Here is a 19,474-nt window from a genome sequence, read left to right as displayed (position 1 = left end):
ACGCCGGCCCACCGCTGATCAAGATAAGCAACAATCACTTTGATTCCTGAATTACAGCGTAGGAACCGCCGTCCCCATCGACTCACATTACAGACGACACGGCAACAATCTTTTATCCGGCTAATATTATAGTTGGCGGCGGTTGACGTGCAAAGCGAGGACGGCAGGAGGAGGAAAGCGCTCCTTCTCCTCTGCGTTTGGAATGTTTCGGCCATTCCGACCGAAAACCTCAGCTTTTGTTCTGGGCTTTGCTTTTTCAATAATAAATAATGCATCTGGTTCATTAGTTTGTGCACTCCGAGGTGGACCGGGGGAACTCTGTTTCACCTCCAGGTCATAAATCAAGGAGGAAAAAGAGCTGTCAGGAAAAGGAACTCCGGGTTTCAACACGCCTCCGCCGGCTCAGGTTGTCAGGGCCTGAAGCGTTTCTCGGTGCCCGCGTGTCCTCAACGCTCGCCGCTAATGAACAAACCGTGACAAATAAATGTGTGTGAGATGTTTGGCAAAGAGGAGTTGTGTTTGATTTTGTTGGCTTTGAGAGCTACGTTTCAGCCTCGGCGAGTTCAGTCTGGCAGAAAAACAGAAAAGTTTTCCATCAAGTCCTCGCTAATGATGACGGCAAACGGACCGTGCAGCCAGAAGGCAGCTGGGCACCATAGCTCCTCCTTTTATTAGCTGTTTATTCCTCCAGTTGTTGCGTTACACTCTGGATCGTATAACCCCGTGTGTGGGGTTTGGAGCTGCATGCTCTGATAACACCCAGCTCCCTTTGGATGCATTCGTTGCCACTTCTTCGCCTTTTTTCCCTCCCCTCTCCGGCCCTCCACTCGGTCACATCGTCTGTCCTTTCTATCAGGATGATGCTGCTCTTTCCATGGCCGGCGCTCTCACTCCGCCTCACTTTTCCCAGCATGTGTGTTGTGTATTAATTTAGGAAGCTGGCTTTCGGGAATCATTGTGTCATTTCAAATCTAAATAAATTTCACTAATTGGAGCTGCTTGCCCGGTGCAGGGCAGGAGTCCAGCAGCCAGCTCACCGTACGGCATTTAATAAAGCCTCTGCATGGAGTCAATTCACTCAGAGTGACGTCCGAGTCCATTCAGGGCTATGATGCAGTCTCTTCTTGATTAGATCTCACCCTGATTACCGTATTTTCGAACTATAAGTCGCACCGGTCAAAAAATGCATCATGAAGAAGAAAAAAACATATAAAGTCACACTGGACTATAAGTCGCATTTTTTGGAAATTTATTTTACAAAATCCGAGACCAAGAGCAGACATTTTATCTTGAAAGGCAAGTTGTTATAATAACAATAGAATAAAGAACAACAGGCTGAATAGGTGTTCAGTATGTTAACGTAACACATTAATGGTTATTCAAATACATTATAGCATGAAGAACATTACAGGGAGGATGAATAGGAGCAATAAAAATAAAGTTGTGAGTCTAAAAAGCAAGATACCGTTAAGCAACGTTTACCAAGCTCTCGATCTCACTCCAGATCACTAAATCCTTTGAATCCTTCATCCTGGGTGTCACTTCTGAACAACTCCAGAGGAAGATGAAGCCCCACTTCCTCTCCTGCGTGGCTGTCGTCAGACTCAGCTTCAGCTCCAGTTCCAATTATTCCGGCCTTTCTGAATCCCGACAGGATGGTTTCGGTCATCAGTGAAGTCCATGCTTTGTCGATCCGTCCAGTCTCTTGCAGGAAAGTTGCGTGGCGCATCCTCCTGGTTGTCATGAAGTAATGTTTGCTTCTTGGTCATATCGGTCAGTGTGAAATAACATTCAACCCTTTAAGCACCAAAACACTGCTGAATTTAACCCTCCTGCTGTCTTCATTTAAGGGCACCAAAAAATATGTTTTCCTCGTCTGAAAAAAGTCCAAAAATTCAGCAAAAAAATTCCTCAAATTTCTGAAAATTTACAAAACCTTCAGGAGGAAAATGCCAAAAAAATGGCAAGAAAATTCTTGTAAATATTTTCAAAAAATGAGTAAAAATATTCCAAAAAATCCCAAAAATATCTAAAAATAATTACATATATATCAGTAAAACTTATGTTTTCTTTAAGAACATTCACATGAAAATGAACCAAAATCCAGTGAAATTTGTTGGGTTTTGGTTGATTTTTATGTGAATGTTCTTAAGAAACTTGTGTAACATTTCGTATTTTTCACCAAAAAAATGTTCAAAGATTTCCCAAACATGTTGAAAATGTGGACATCAGAAGTTTCACTGTGAAAATCTATTTTTTTCCACATTTTCAAACTTTAAAACGGGTCAGTTTGACCCGCAGGACGGCACGAGGGTTAAACTTATTTTGAGTTTTCTTGTAAATTACAACTCAAAACAAGATAATTTCAAGATTGTTTGACTTAACAAGATATTTCAGATGCGTTGTCTTAAAACGAGTCCCTCCTTCTGCTGAAATGTCACTTGTTAAGTAAATTTATTTTAAATCAAGTTGGATCAGACATTTTGACTAAAAATAAAACAAATGGACTTGGTAAAATTTTCAGTTTTTGCAGTGTACTAATGATTTTTCTCATTTATACTTTACCTTTATCTGTAATCATTTTCAAGTTACAACCTTTTGAAAAAGTGATACCTAAACTGAATATTTTATTGAAAAATCTCTGGCCCCTAAAGGGTGGAGAACATGTGAAATTACATATTTTAATATGTTAGTATACGTCACAGGACCAGCCAAACTATGAAAAAAGGTGTGACTTATAATGTGGAAAATACGGTTATCATATCTGAGGAATAAATACAACACATGACTAGGGCTGGACCCGAATATCCGAATATTCGTTCGCTACAGTGGTATCTGGATATTAATTTTGGTATCCGAATATTCCCGGGAGACCAGACGAACGGATCCGAATATTCGGGCCGTCTCCGGCACAAGCCACCACCACCCCACCCCCAACCACCACCCACCCCCACCCCACCCCCACCCCACCCCCAACCACCACCCACCCCCACCCCACCCCCACCCCACCCCCAACCACCACCCACCCCCACCCCACCCCCACCCCACCCCCGTCGGACATTATGGGGCGGAACGAATATCCGGATATTTGTCTTTAATAGGGCCCGAATATCCGGAGGCCAGAAACCACTATTCGGGCCAGCCCTACACATGACTGTCGGGTTGAAGCAAACAGTGTGTGTACGCCGTCGTTTGCTTGTCGTTGTGTTATTTCCTCGCTGCCTCTCCAGGTCCGTCGGGGTGGCAGCAGCCCAGAGAGTTCTGCTCTCATTAGAAGAACCACGGGCCAACTCAGCATTGCTCCATCCACGACAAAACAAAAAACCTCCAACGTGAGCGACGGCCAGAGTGCAGGGTTAGAAGCATGAAACCGGAGCCTCGGTAATCGTTCCCCCACCTACTTTTCCTAACGTGCCGTGAATTATCGTGCTTGTACAGTCCTCATATTAGCAGAGCGAGAATCAGTGTCGCTATTAGTCATGTAAATTCACCAGAAATTAAAATGTGCAACGTGATCGAGTTATTTATTGTTCCTGGGAGTTCCCACGGCGGGGTTCTGAGCAGGACGAAGGCTTCAGCGGGCTTCACACACCGCTGCCAGATGCTGCAAACTAAATAACCGTACAAAGAGCGATCATATTTCATGGGAAATTATTGTATGTTCACATTCCAAACTGCAGAGCACCACAAACTGAATTTTCAGCAGCTATGAATCACAGAAGGTCTGTGGAGTGTTTTACAGCCGCAGGCCAGAGGAGTGAATCCAGCAGACTCCAGTATCTGGTTCTGGGGTGTTTTTGTTGTTGTTTATTTTTATTTTTAGCTAGAAACACAGTAGTATCAATATGGCTGCGATACATTCATGTAGCATTACGCACATTTTGAACAAACCAGGTTGCAGTACGCTTCAACAACCTGAATTTTCCAGTGGATTCCTTTCACAGTCTTTATGTGTAAGGAGCTATGTCACATTGGTCCTTCTGTTAGTCTGTCTTTACTAGATTTGGATGAAATTTTCAGGGAAGTTCAGATATGACACAAAGACCACGTGATCAGATTCTGGCAGTGACGGAGCTTATAGTCTGTATCCACGGATTTGTTAAAGATTTCTGTGTCATTGCCAAATAGCAGCACGGCATCACTGTAACCACGTACTCAACTACAGTCACTTTGGACTATTTTGAGTCATTTTGGCAATTTTTAAAATCCTTTAAGACACATCTCTTGTCATTTTGGACAAGCTGAAGGTAGTTTTAGATCAAATATGAATATTTTTTTCAATCAATTTTGGACATCTTTGAGTCATTTCAGAAATTTGTAATGTCATTGTACAATTTTTGTGTCTTTTGGGCCATTTTTCAAGTTATTTTGGACATTATTTGACCCATATTGACACTTTTTGGCTTATTTTTGGACCCATTTAGAGTCATTTTGGACAATGTCCGGTCGTGTTGGACAAGTTTTAGATCATTTGGGACACATTTGAGTAATTTAACTGTTTTGGATACTGTCTTCTTTAGTCATTTTAGACATTTTTTGATTAATTTTGAGTGCAAGTGAACGCTACGTCAGCTGATTGTGATCTGAAATGAAAGTTTTTGCATGTTGCACCAATGTTGCTATAACACATTTTTGCTGCATTGTTCATCTGTTAACACTGGGATTTCTTTACATGACCACTTTTAAAGGTTATAAAGCTTCCATCGTTGCTTTGTCGTGATGCCATTACAGTAACTCTCTGATCTCTCCAATAGTCTTTCTTCAAATATGTTCATTTTTCTTCCCTTTCAGAGCAATAAACCTCTGTGTTCATGTGGCCAGTCATGGAGTAAAGTTATGTTCACATGTCCTCTAAGGTCATTTCTCCAACTATTTTTCCAATTCAGAGGTTCCAGACATCTAGAACAGAATGTGATAAATAAGGTAAATCTCAAATATCTTGAGGCGGTTAATTTCAATTGACGTTTTTAGCATTCTTTCAACATTCTTGGTTGTGAATTATTAGACAGGTTTACACGTTGAGGTCTGCACAGATTCTTATTAATTGGGAGATTTATTGTACACGACATGCAAGAAGAGTCCCAGTGGTCAGCAGCCTCAAACCTCTGACCACCAACCCTTACCCCACTGACCACAGCAGACATGTTGGCTCCTTAAAGCAAGGAAACAAAGATATAACTCAACACTTCTCATAGTCCGGACCTCAGTCCACATCCAGAATGAACGACGAGTCAATCCTGACCCATAATGTCCCATAAAGACAAAGACTCAAGACGTGAGACTTTCAGAAACTCGATGAGCTTCAATCGGTCTCTAAAATGATCCCGTTCCGCCGTCTTCTCACATAACTTTGCTTGACTACAGATTACAAATGCAGCCAGAAAAGAGATAATAAATTCAAACACACACTGGATTGGAGAAGCAAAGACTTTTTTATTCACCTTGAAACTGAGCTGTCTTTGGAATCCATTGCAGGTTTTGTGCTTTTCTTTCCTTTACAAAAAGCCACTAAACATCAAGTTCATATTACTCATCGCAGACAGAACACTTAAAAACAGCTGCATAAAGGTTCAGTCAGTCTTCGGGAGTTTGTTTAATCTGTTGAAATAACCCTGGTAGGTGTCGTAGAGGATCGGTTCAGTCGTCCTGCTCGGCCTTGGAGACTTTTAAAACTCTCTTTATTGGTTCTTTGCACAGAAATGAAAACCATTTACAACTGCAAATGGTTTTGATTTGCAAAAAAGTGTTCAATGTGTTCTGTGGTTTTTAGTTACAAACCATCTATTCTCCTATAGCCACAACATTTTGGGTACTCATCGTTTCTTGGACCCCTGACCTGCCAACCCAGGAGTCGGATTCACCCACATGCAAACAAAACTGAGTATATACTGTAGAAAGCAGACAAAAAAGTATGTTTTAAAAATATTGTGGAATACCATAATATCAAAAAAAGGATAAAACATATGTAATTTTTGTAGGTAAAATTATTACATTGTAAACCAACAAATTACTGTTTTTGGTGCAGAAATTATGTACATTTGTAGCAGTTTTTCAACAGTAAAATAATATGTTTTGTTTTCTTACTGCATATTTTCTGGTATTCAATAAAATAAGGAAAGTCTGTAAAATAACAGAAATAATTTGCCATTTTTCAACCAAATAATATATTTTTAAAAAATTTTAAAATTATTTTAAATTAATGAAAATATCTAGAAACCAACAATGTTTTTGATTTAAATATGTAACATGATATAAATATATAAATGCAGTAAAAACAGTGTAATTCATGATTTTAGCCTGTTTTTCACAGTTAATACTCTTTGTCTGATTTTATAATTAAACAAAACAATGAAAATCTGTAAAATAACTGAAATAATTTAACATTTTCCACCCAAACAATACTTAGATTTAAAAAGAAATCCTTTGAATTAATGGCAAATGTCTGTAAATCGCTGCGCTGCAGGACTGAAGGAGTCAGAAGATCTTTCTACCATCAGCAATCAGACTATTTAATTCAAAAGTAAACAGATGAGACCCGACGATTGAATTTCCCTTCAGGGATTAATAAAGTCAGTTTATTATATTTTATTGTAAACCAACAATATTTTTGTATAATGTATGATGTAAATATTTAAATACAGTAAAAGCGGTGTAATTTTATGGGTTTCATTCATTAAAATTAATGCTTGTTTCTATGATTTTTCTAGTAATTAAATATAGTTAAGCAAAACAAGGAAAATCTGTAAAATAACAGAAAAAATGAACCATTTTTCAACCAAATAATACTTAAACACTTTAAAGGTTCCTTTCAATTAATGGCAAATATCTACAAATCAACAATATTTTGATTTAAATATGTAATGTATGATATAAATCTTTAAATACAATAAAAGCAGTGTAAGTTTATGTTTTTTTTACAGTTAACATTCAAATTAATACTTTTTTTCTCTGATTTTACTAATAGTTAAATATAATTAAACAAAACGGAAAATCTGCAAAAGTAAACGGTAAGTTTTTGAACAAATTACTGCTGAAACTGCTGAAAAATGTCATTTTCTGCAGTGTAAATAACTCCATAATAAATAAACCAGGAGGGCTACAAACTTTTAAGGTGAAACCTGCTTTTTAAACTAGTTATGTTGAGTTTTGGACGTATATAAAATGCAGGATCTTGTTGATTTGGTGTCTAAAAGTCTGACTGATCTATAGATTGTATTTAAGCGCTCAGTAAGACCTCCTGCTGGAAAACACAACACCAAACTTGTAGTTCTGTAAATCTGAGGGTGGCTGAAAGAAAGAGAAAGATTTCCATGAGCAGCGTGGGATAGTTGAGAGTCTCAGCGCAGTTTGTAAAGTTTTTGTATCGATTATTTCCCCACACATCTCCTGTTTAGAAACTGCATTAATAAAACATTGATCATTTGTATGTTTGTGTCTTCTAATCTCCTCTTCATGCCCTGAAACATTAAGCAAGGCCGTGCACAGAGAATAGAGAAGTCCGGTTAGATCCTGAGTTAGCTGAAAAATGAGTCCTTCTATCTGACATGAGCGCTGGAGAGAGTCCATCTGTTCCGTCTATGAATTATGGAGCAGACGAGCAGACAGGGAGATGTGAGCGTTGGCTGATCAGGCCTGCTGATTGGATGAGGCGGCGAGGAGTTCGTATGCGTGTTCACGTGTGTGGAAACGTCTGGAAGCTGCTGTGCAAACACGCCGCTGCAGACAGGGGGCGTCGCACGGAGCGGCCCGACCGTGCAGCTGCCTCCCGTCAACCGCCGTGACCCCGCGGGCCCGAAGACAGCAGGGAAAACAGAATCAGTCAAATCAGAGAAGAAAAACACAGATCCGGAAAACGGGCCTGCCCCGGGAACAAAGGCGGCGGCGAACACGCGTGTGGAAAGAACAGAGCGGTCCGGGGCGAACGCACAACACCCACGCTGACTCCCACCGGGTGTCGGGTTGCGTCTGGCCGTCGTGTGTGTTTTATGAGTGTGTGTGTTTGTCTGCTCGCCATGTGTTCATCAGCGTACATGTGCAGGTCAGGTTCCCTCCTTCACCGTAAGACTCTGAATGCAACGACAAAAAAGAAACAAATTTGATCACAAGTGGGTCGGAGAAATAAAACCACAGCATAAAAACCTATAAACTCCTGATGGTTCCTTTGTTTTGGTGCAACAAAAGTACATTCTGAAGATATTCACATTTAAGGAATTATCTTTCTACAAAACATCATGAGCAAACCGAAATTTAAGAAAAAATAAGTTCAGTTTCATCAACATTCATCCTCAGTTTATCATTTCCTCATTACAACTTCCAGATCACAGAGTGTCTACAAAGGAACACAACATTTAGTCACCTGGAGCTGAACCACACAGGATTTTACTTTATGATCATAAAGACAAAGAAAAGACAAAAAACAATGAAAGCAAGACAAAGTATTACAAAAATGAGACACAAAATGGCAAAAAAAAAGATACAAACAACATGAAACAAAACAAAGAATGAGACAAAAAACTTACAAAGTGACAAGAAAATGGACAAATGACAAAAACAAGACGAAAAATTACAAAAGCAAAACACAAAATGGCAAAAAATAGACAACACGAACAGGACAGAAAAAAACACAATGACAATAATGACACACAAAGCAAAACACAAAATGACAACAATAAGACAAAAAACACAAGCGAGACAAAAATGAGAAACAAAACAACAAAAACATGAGAGAAACAACAAAAGTCAGACAAAAAAACGACAAAATTTTCCCAAAACAAGACACAACACAACAAAAGAACAATCAGCAATCTAATATTTTACTTTATCAAAACAACTTGTCATGGTCTAGAAGTTATTTTAAATTTATAGTTTTTACTAATTTACAATCTGCAGTTAATGTCTTCTCTGTAATTTTTACACTTTGAGGGCCGGATTGGACCCTCTGGAGGACCACTTTTGGACCACGGGCCTCATGTTGGACACCCCTGGATTAGCTCCTTCCTACCTAATCCCTGAGCAAACAGGAGGAGGTCCGACCTGTGGAGTGTTTGGATGATGGAGGAGGACTGAGAGAAGGAATCAATGAAGTGAAGGTAATGAGAGGCAGGACGGATGGACGGATGGATGGACGGACAGATGGACGGATGAGGTTTTGGGGGTTAATGTTTACAATTCAAGACAAGATGGAGGGAAGGCAGCGGATGAAACATGCAGGAGCTCAGGTGAAACGTTATCAGTCCTGCTGACCTGCTCTCAGGAAACGAAGCAGGCTGTGATGTTTGCTGAAGCTAATGCTCTCTGTTCAAACAGGTGTGTGTGTTCTTGTACTTGCTACATTGTGAGAACCATTTTCTGCATTTAACTATCAAAGTGAGGACATTTTTACAAAGTGAGGACATTTTGGCCGGTCCTCACTTTGAAACAGCCATGTTTGAGGGTGAAGACTTGTTTTTAGAGAACAGGTATGAATTGAGGTTTGGTTAGGGTTAGGGTTAGGGTTAGGCAATCAGTTGTGATGGTTAAGGTTAGGGTAAGGCTCTAGGAAATGCATTATGCTTATAGATGTCCTCACTAAGATAGAAGTACAAACGTGTGTGTGTGTGTGTGTGTGCGTGCGTGCGTGTGTGTGTGTGTGTGCGTGTGTGTGTGCTGAAGTGTTTTAGGCGTCCATGCATGTCTGTAGGCAAACAGAGCAGAGCTGGCCTCACACGTCATCCATCCCTGATGTGAGTTTATCCCGCTAATCTGCTCGCTCTCTGTTTCATGAATGAATCTGCAGCGTTTATGATCCACATTGTTAGCAGCAGCACAGGAAGTAACGGTGCTTTTACTCTCAGGTGTGGCAGGTAAGGCTCTGATTCACAGCTTTACATATGCGTTGCTTTCAGCTCATTCTTTGCAGCAGAGCAACTGCAGGCGTCATAGCAGTCCTGCTACTAATGACTATTTTCATTGTTAGGTGATCTTTCAGCCGTTTTCTTGATTGATATTGGTCGTTATAAGGGCAGGCCATATGTGTTATATCTTGGTTTTTCCAGAACAGTCAGGACTGTCCAGATCTTACATCACTGGATGTGATAACTATAGATTTTTCACATTATGAAATGCTAAAAGGCTTATGTTTTTGCATATATCTCAACATAAAATGCTGTCAGTAGAGATTTATTTTCATAACAGTGTAGGAGAGATTGTCTGTAATCTAAACCATGATGTTTGGATACTGGATGAGGTGGAAATTTGAAGAAAAAAAAAAGTGCGCTAAAAGGAAAATGTGAAGAGGAGAGTCAAACTCATCTTAGTCCAGATTCCACATTCAGTCCAGTTTGATCTCCAGTGATCCGGACCAGTAAAGCCAGTAAAACCAGTAAAACCACAGCATAATAACCTATAAATAACCACAACTCCTAATGGTTCCTTTGTTTTAGTGCACAAAAGTACACTCTGAAAATGTTCACATTTAAGGAATTATCTTTTTACAAAACATTGTGAACGACTTCAAATTCCTTAAGAAACATAAATCCTATTTCATCCACATTCATCCTCAGTTTATCATTTCCTCATTACAACTTCCAGATCACAGAGTGTCTACAAAGGAACACAACATTTAGTCACCTGGAACTGAACGATAAAGTATTTTACTTTATGATCAAAACGACAAAAATGAGACACAAAATGACAAAAATGAGACAAACGACATGGAACAAAACAAAAACACAAAAAAATGCTAAAAAAAATCTGCAAAGCAACAAAAAATGCTAAAACGATACACAAAACAACAAAAAAGCAAAACACAAAATCACAAAAATAAGACATACAAATGAGACAAAAAAGAAACAAAATGACAACATGAAACAAGCGACAAAAGTCAGACAAAAAAATACAAAAAACAACAAAAACAAGACAAAAGATGACAAAAATGAGACACAAAATGAACAAAGAACAATCCAGTATTTTACTTTCTGGTCCAAACAACTTGTCATGGTCTAGAAATGATTTTAAATTTATAGTTTTACTAATTTACAATCTGCAGGTGATGTCTTCTATCATTTACGGAGTCGTCCCGCGGGCTGGTTTTGGGTTGTATCTGTGAGTGAATTTGAGGTTTGTTCAAAGCTGTTTTTCTCGTCCAAACTTTGCTGCACATTGAAGCCACTGATACCGTTAGAAAGGTCCAGTTTTTTTTTTTTATTTGATATGTGCTGCACTGCACTGCCAAAAAACATAAAGAGCGATTCAACGTAGAAGGGATGCAAATGTTTTTACCCATCTTCCCTACCTGTAATAAAGACATTTATATTTAAATTAGAGCACAACAGCTTGATGCAAATGATTCAACGTATAAACGGGATATAAATATGGAGCTTTTTTATCTCTCTGTTATTAATTTCAGACACTAAAACCACACTTTGAGGCACAGTGGGCCCCCAGGCGGCTCTTACTTTCTTAATTCACCTCCTCTCTCCGTCCCTTTCTCTCTTTGTCAACCATTAAGAAGAGAGTTATGATCTTAAACAGCATCCCACTGTGTTTGAATGGCTCCTCTGTGGGTTGACGTGTGTGTGGCTTCGCTCGCTCACGCCACAAGTGTGTCTGTATTTACGGGCTCTCGTGGACACGTGTGTGTGTGTGTTGCAGTCGTTAGCAGAGGAAATGAATAGTTGCCACCATCGTTCATAGTTCCCTAATGAGGCGGCCGGGCCCTCGCTTCTCCTCACGTCTCCTTGTTTTATACCTTCTCTGTGGCCGGGTGTCCTCACTCAGGTCCTCAGAACACCCGGGGGCCTCATTACCCTACCGGCATTGTTTATTTGGAGGGGAGAAGGAAAGATCAAAGTGAAGGCCTGTGATGGACTGCTTCCTGTCCAGCCTCACAAGGCCAGGTCTGCGTCTGAAAACGCCACTCCGTCTGCAGAAGCTGCAAACTTTAGAAGGCGTTCGCTTGATCAGAGCCAAATTGCTCTTCGGTGTGGTGTAATCTGTTCTCGGGGTTATTGTTCTGCTATTTTTGGGGAGACCCAGCTTCACTCCTCACTTTGAAGGAAGATGAAGTCATGGCTCAAACCGGAGCTCTTGTTGTAATTAAAAACGGAGCGCCTGTGATCACATTACGGGATTATATCGTTACACAGGAGCACAGCTCAGAACCTGACAGGGAGCAGGAAGGAGAGTAGGAGCAAGGAGGAGGCAGAGACAACAAAAAGGAGTTGTTTTTTTATTGTCAAAGAAGCATTAAAAGAATAAATCTCCTTGAACAATTATGTTTTACAGCAGCTTTCAGTGTGTTCCTATTTCCACGAAGAGCCGAATGACGTGTTGTTTCATGTCCAGTTCCTGTGTTTGACTGTCCTTTAAAATGCTGATTTCCACGTTTGGATGTTTAAATGATTTGGTCAGTAAATAATTGTGTAACTTTTTGTATCATAGTTGACATTTTTGCTGTTTTCAGGCCTAAAACCAACATGGCCGCCTAGAAACAAACACCACATGTTATTTTAGAGAAAGGTTCTTCTAAATATTTTATGTACAATTGAGCAAAATTAAGATTGAAATCATGGCCTCCATTTTGAAAAGCTTTTATTTTGAAAAAAGGGAAGTATTTCTGAGGAATAAATGTAATAATGCTACGAATTTATGTGAAATAACTATTAAGTAGTAATATATTATTTGCCTGGGGACCAGACAGCCTTTATATCGTGTGTTACAAATACACATAAAGTCAGTCTGGAACTGCTCCATTGAACCAAATCTAGCCCAGAGGCGGGACTACCGATCACAGCTTGAATTGGAGAGAGCCAATCAGCGTAACACATGTGTGACGCAATCACTAAGCGACCTAACAACTGCCTTTCCGCCATGATGTTTTGTAGTTTTAACAGCTTCCTTCGCCGTACAGGGGTCCTGAGGAAAATCTAAGCTCTCCCTTTCAACAGTGGAGGGCAGCATTACGCATTCTATCGTACAGCCTGCCGGAATTAAAAATACATCCTTTTTAAAAAGAAAAGCTTTAAGAGCTGCTTCTTGTTGAGGTTTAAAGGACAAATTCAGCCCGTGCAAAACAGAGGAAAGCGCACGAGAGAAACCTCGCTCTGTTGCGGTCGCATCGTTAACTCCCGCCTCTGGTGCTCAGATTGGTTCGGTCTGATCTGCTCGGAGCTTGAAAACCTGTCAAAATGTGTCAATGGAGGAGGGCTAGACCGTATTCCGTATATCCCTTATAACGGGAATACAGTCTAGCTAAGCTCGGCTAATATATTATACCTGATGTCCATCTGACTTCAAGAATATTATTTTTTTATTTTTTATATCTAACTACATGAAATTAATAAAATTAATGTAATCATAAAATATTTAATGTGTCATGGCTTCCATTGTCTGATTTTAACTTCAGCACAAAATACTGAATAAAAGCACCAAAGAAATTATATGTTACTTTTCTAATAAAAACATCACTTTTTAAAAGTTTTAAAGTGAAAAGAAACTGCACAGATAGGAGATAATCCTCTGTGGGTTCATCACTGAGTGAGTTTATATAAAAGTATGAAGTATTGCAGCTTTGATTAGTTTACCGGACAAATATTTGACCAAAAATCACGAATAAATGAGGCGGAAGTTGAGTAACTTTCACTGTACAGAGCAGTGAATGTGAGAAAATGTGACAGCGTTGAGATTCTCATGCTTTTCAGAATATGTTCTTATTCCTTTCTCTGCTTACAAATATGAGAAAGTATTAAAATCACAGCTGTAAATTGACGGTGTTGTCAGATGAGACAGCAGCGTATTGTCAGAAAAACACTCATTCTAACGATCACCTTTAGCAAGCGGCTGAAAACATCCACTCACAATGTGCTGTTTTTCTGTTGTGGTTCTGTTGTGGTGTCGTCTGTTGCGTGAAGTGTATCCAATGCAGAAACCCACAGGACACTCATTAATGTTCACAAAGTTGGAATTGACAATGGCGACCAAAGCGACATTAGCAGAGAGTCAGATATCGATTTTCGTGAATCTTTTCTCCCTTTTTCTCAGATAAAAGCCTCATGCATCTCAGGGAACGCAGCAACGTACGAGTCAACTGGATTTAATAGGAAGATTAGCATTTCAATAGCTATTCAGCACACCCACACACACACACATATATACACACATTTAGAACATTTCAGTGAATAATGAACCATTTCCATAATCAGGGCCAAAGTGATTGAAAATATTGCAGCGCTGCAATCACTTCAAATATTAATTTGGTTGGTTTAAGGAGCTGAAACGGTTTTCAATAATAAACTTAACAGCTTTTGTTTCACAGGATATTACACACGTGTGTGTCTGTGTGTGTTCTCTGCATATATATATATTTAAATATGTGCATATATTTATACAGAGACAGACAGAGAGGCGGTGACAGATAGCAGCATTCCTTAACAAACGTCTATGATTGCATTGCTGCTGATTGGCATATATCTGATTACTTTATAATTAGGTGAAAACTTTAATGCATTGGTAGACGCATTAGGCTGTAATGCATTATGTTTAGTGGCATCATGACACGCACAGTTAATTAGTGCACCGTAATGAGTGTTTCTAATATGAGTTTGTGCTGTTTACAGGATCTGACAGTGTGATATATACAGAATTAACAAGTTTATTGGTGGACTTTTGAGAATAGCATACAAGACTGCAAAGGCCTCCTTATTCTCCATGTAAGGCATAATATATTAAACAGATTTTATGCAAGTTGGTCAGTGTTTACTAGCAGATATATGATGAGAAGGAGACTCATAATGAAGAAAAAAGCACTCCTTTTGCTAGAGATACTTCCTAGTTTCACTCTTTCATTCCATTCCCCATGGCTATCCACAATTCCTTTGTTTTTGTTATTTATTACTGTTTGCCAGACTCCTCATTTCTTACTTTTTGTTGTCTGCCATACTCCTTGATTCAACCAACTTTTGTTCTTTGTTGTGTTACCTCCTGTTACTGATTAGCACCCATACACAAATGAACCACTATTCACCCTTATATTAACATACAGCCACCTCCCTACCCTCTGACCATCCTTATATATTGGGTAATCTGCAAATATTTCCTTCACAGACTCATGCTCTGTGTTGGTCAGCCCACCATATGCCAGAATACCAGTAAACATGCCACTATAGCAAACTTCCAAGGACTACGATTGAAATTTCTTCAACACTTACCAGATAGAGAACCCCGATTACAGTTTTATTATGACAAAGATAATGATAATCTGCAATCAAGGACATCTTACAGATATATACATATATACATACCTGTACTGCCGAGGAGAAGGAGGTAAATGATGAAGAGGAGGGGCCCCAGGACAGAGCCCTGGGGCACACCTGTATTAACGGAGGAAGGGATGGATTTAAAATGATTAATATTAGTATATCAGCATATATGAAGTTACAGGTGAGCACTAAAGGATAATAGTGTGTGTGATTGCTGCTGCTAATTAGCTGAACCTGCCTCCTGAGGTTTAGAATGCAGGTGGAACTACTACACTGGATGGCAAATTTCAAAACATGTCAGTTTTCTAAAAACTCTCCCATCAAACTGTGAGAGGCAGAGAGGAGCTTGTTGCTCGTCCTTCCTCCTCCTCTCTTTGTCCTCTTCCTCTGTCTGATATTCTCAGCATGCTTCCTTTGCTCTGCTGCCGGATTGGTTTCTGCTGTGTTTGGCAGGGGGACTCGTGTGTGTGAGTGTGCAGTCATTGTGCACTTGTATCTGCTTGTATAATGACAATGACTGCAAGGCTGTAAAACCGTCATCTGTAAATCAGAGCGAGTGCCAGGTGACCGGCGGTGTCACGCTCCTGATTTAAAGCCGCTCCGTGGTTCAGACAACGTTTTGTTTTGCAACAGCTGCTTTCCACCGGTCAGACTGGAGCTGCTTCGTCCAACCGAGGCTCCAAATCTCCAAAACCAACAATCTGAAAGTCTACACCGGCTAGCTCGGCGTGTTCGCATGTGTGCGAACGAGTCTTGGGTTCAGATGGTCAGCAGAGTTTATTTAAAACGTCTTCTGGCTCCATGTTCACCACTCAGCTGCTCACCACCGCTAGATTCCAGGAGAGTGTTTGCATTTACCAGCAATCGATACCTCCTGCAAAACAAAGGTTTTGCTGTCACGCAGAGTTTTGTTCCACTCCTACATTCCTGTTCTTACGGTTTAGAAGACTCGCTCTTTTCCAGGTCAGTCCTCCTCCCTCAAGCTGTGCTTCAGCCGCAAACATCCTCAAACCAGAGTGCAGGCCTGAGATCCATTTTTAGGAATGCACGGTATCGATTCTGAATATTATCAGAATTATAAAGGAAATCTATTTGTAACAATCCACTGCTGCAGTAGGGACTTTATCTGTGGGACATCAGAGGTGAGCTACTGGAGCCCCAGAACATTCTGTCTGTTACAGATCCTGCTCAGAGGAAACTGTTTACCGCAGTGAATTTTTAAACGAGCCTCGCAAAATAAAGAGTTTCTGTTGAGATATCGTGATTTTAATCCAAACTGTTCCGACAGAACATCACAGGTGATTCGTTCAATGGTATTATGAGTGATTTAGAAGAAACGTTAGCTTCATGTGTAAAATGTAAAAGTTTTCCTCATATTCAACGTCGGATTGTCAGCTTATGATATATTTTTGAGACAACAGGAGTCTGGTCATAATAAGCTTCAACCCTCCTACACAGCATCACAGAATAAGTCTTTCAGATCCAAGAAGATACACAGAATATTATTTGGTTGGTTTATTTTGAGTCTCTTTGTACTTGTTTTGCATCTGATTTGACTCCAGAAGTTTTTTCTCTTTCAGTACTTTTTTTTTTTAAATTCAGTTATTTGGTGTCTGTTCTTTGGTTTTCTAAATTTCAGTTTTCTTTTCATTTATCTGTCTCCGTATTGTTATTCTGTGTCCCTTATCGAACATTTTGTCTTTTTGTCTTCATTGTTGTGTATTATAGTCCTCTACATTTTGTCTCCTTGTAGTTTTTTGTTGTTTCTATTTGTAGTCATATTTTGTGTCTTTGTAGTCATTCTGTGTGTTTGTAGTTACTTTTTTGTTTTTTTTGTGTTTGTAGTTGTATTTTGTCTCTTTGTAGTTGTGTGAATTTTTGTCTCTTTGTCATCATTTTGTGTATTTGTTGTTCTGTAGTTGTTTTGTGTGTGAAAGTAGAGCCTTTACTTTCAAACCGCCTGCAAGATATGCAAGAGAAGGTAGATGCCCTGAGAGAAACCTCGCAGCGTGTCGGACTGAGGATCAGCCAAGAAAAGACGAAGGTACTCAGGACAAACAACAGGCAGGAGGCCCCTATCACCATCGAGGGTGTGGAAATGGAAGATGTGCACGAGTTTGGTTACCTGGGCAGCAAAATCAGCCAGACAGGAGGTACAGACGAGGACATCTCGGCCAGAATCAAGAAAGCGTGCCAGGTCTTTGCCATCCTTCGACCAGTGTGGAAGGCCACCGCTATCTCAACCCGCACCAAACTCCGCATCTTCAGATAAAACGTCAAATCCGTCCTCATGTATTGCTCTGAAACGTGGAGGGTCATCAACACAAGCTCCAAAAAGATCCAGACATTCATCAACAAGTGTCTCCGGCAGATCCTCAACGTCAAGTGGTTCGACAGAGTGTCAAAGACCGACCTGTGGACTAGGGCCAACCAAGAGCCTATGGCTGTCCAGATCAGGAGGAGAAAGTGGCGATGGGTCGGCCACACACTGAGGAAGGAACCTGCAAACGTCACCAGGCAGGCACTAAAATGGAACCCTCAAGGCAAGAGGAAGCGTGGGCGCCCAAAGCAGACATGGAGAAGATCCGTCATCGATGAGCTGAAGACCATCGGCTTGTCTTGGGAGGAAGCCAAGAGGAAAGCCAGAGAAGTGGAGAGCTACTGTTGAGGCCCTATGCTCCATTAGGAGTGAAGAGGATTAAGTCAAGTCAGTCAGTTGTTTTCTGTCTGTTTGTACTTTGTCTTTGAAGTCATTTTGTCTCATTTGTGATTCTCTAGTTGTTTTGTGTCTCTTTGCATGTGTGTTTTGTGTCTTTGTGCTTGTATGAGTTTTTGTCTCTTTGCAGTTAATTTGTCTATTTGTAGTCCTGTAGTTTGTTTATGTCTCTTTGCATTCACATTTTGTGTCTTTGCAGTCCTTGTGTCTTTAGTTCTTTTGTTGTTTTGTGTGTCTTTGAACTTGTTTGTATTGTTGTGGGTAGTCATGTGTCTAATTGCCATCTACAACTTCGTCTCATAGTTATTTCGTCTATCGTAGTTCTTTGGTTGTTTTGCGTCTCTTTGCACTTGGGTTTTGTGTCTTTGTAGTAGTCTGCATTTTTGTCTCTGTGCTCATTTTGTCTCTTGTCATTGCGTTCATTTTTTTCTCTGTAGTTGTTTTGTGTTAATTTTTGTTGGATTTTTCGTGTCTATATCTTTGGTCTCTCTGTTGTTCATTGGAGTCACTTTGTGTGTCTTTGTTGTCATTTGGTTTCTCTTCGTCATTGTCTAACTTTTTGTCAAGTTGTCGTTGCTTCAGTGACTTCTGCTTATTTGTAGATGTTTTGTGTCTTTTTGGACGTGTCTGTGGTGTCGCCTCTGTTGTTGTTTTGCGTCTCCTTTTACTTCTGTGTGTTTTTGTGTCTGTGTAGTTGTCTAGTAGCTGTTTGTCATTCTAGTCTAGTTTGTGTACATCTGCTGTCTCATTGTCATTGTGTATATTTTTGTGTCCGAGTTGTTTTCTTGTGTCTCTTTGAACATTTTTTATCTCCATTTTTGTCTGTTTTGCTTTGTGTCTCCTTGTTGTCGTTTAATTATCCTACCGACTGTAAATTCAGGTTACTCCAGAGGTTCCGGTCTCTGCCGTCCTTGCCTCCTCCAGCTCCTGGATTTACATAAACCCCGTCTCTGGAAGCATTTTAATGCTGTAGCAGAGCGACTTTCACCTTAAAGTGCTTCACACTGTGTTGTGGGTGAAATTAAAGCTGTGCATCATTCAATAAAGTGAATAAATAAGTAGAAGTGGATCCTGCATCAATCCACATTATCAACATGAAGAATTAAGGTGCCAGAGGAGGGATGGAAAGTATTGAATTTCTGCCAAAACAAAGCAGAGCAGATCAGAAATACACCGAGGTGGGTGTGAAGCAGCACAAACATTATTACCAGGGTGCTACACACTTTCTGTACGTCTCCAGTTTAACACCGCTCATCTCAGCTTTATCCTGAGACGACCGGCTTTGTGCCACTTGTAACCATGTTTTTCTGAGGCCTTAATTTGTGTCCCTCTCAGGCTCGACATGATCAATGAGGCGCATAAAAACTCATTAGGTGTTTAATTGAAAGAGATTAAAGTCTGACATTGTCCTGAAAATCCTGCCTCACAGAGAGCAACAAACACCTTTAAAAAAAAAAAAGAAAGAAAATTCATCCAGACTGTCTGCTGGAGACTGTGTGGAGAAACTGTAACAAATCACTTC

General features: G+C 40.0%; 1 protein-coding gene and 1 long non-coding RNA gene across 2 annotated transcripts in view; one reads left to right on the top strand and one right to left on the bottom strand.

Annotated features, from left to right (window-relative positions):
* The window catches only part of LOC127530263 (uncharacterized), a 243,526-nt gene that overhangs the window by 137,757 nt on the left and 86,295 nt on the right, over nucleotides 1–19,474 (top strand). The window contains exon 4 of the long non-coding RNA XR_007936721.1: nucleotides 8,923–9,089. This is a non-coding gene — a long non-coding RNA (uncharacterized LOC127530263). The remainder of the gene's footprint in view (nucleotides 1–8,922; nucleotides 9,090–19,474) is intronic.
* clmnb (calmin b) overlaps nucleotides 10,556–19,474 on the bottom strand; it is a 214,117-nt gene continuing 205,198 nt past the window's right edge. Inside the window, exon 13 of the transcript XR_007936713.1 lies at nucleotides 10,556–10,614. The gene's annotated coding sequence lies outside the window, so the exon portion shown is untranslated. The remainder of the gene's footprint in view (nucleotides 10,615–19,474) is intronic.

The sequence above is a fragment of the Acanthochromis polyacanthus genome, chromosome 16 (genome assembly GCF_021347895.1).
Source record: "Acanthochromis polyacanthus isolate Apoly-LR-REF ecotype Palm Island chromosome 16, KAUST_Apoly_ChrSc, whole genome shotgun sequence".
NCBI lineage: Eukaryota > Metazoa > Chordata > Actinopteri > Pomacentridae > Acanthochromis > Acanthochromis polyacanthus.
The sequence above is the reverse complement of the archived record's forward strand: the minus strand, read 5'-3'. Positions and strand labels throughout refer to the sequence as shown.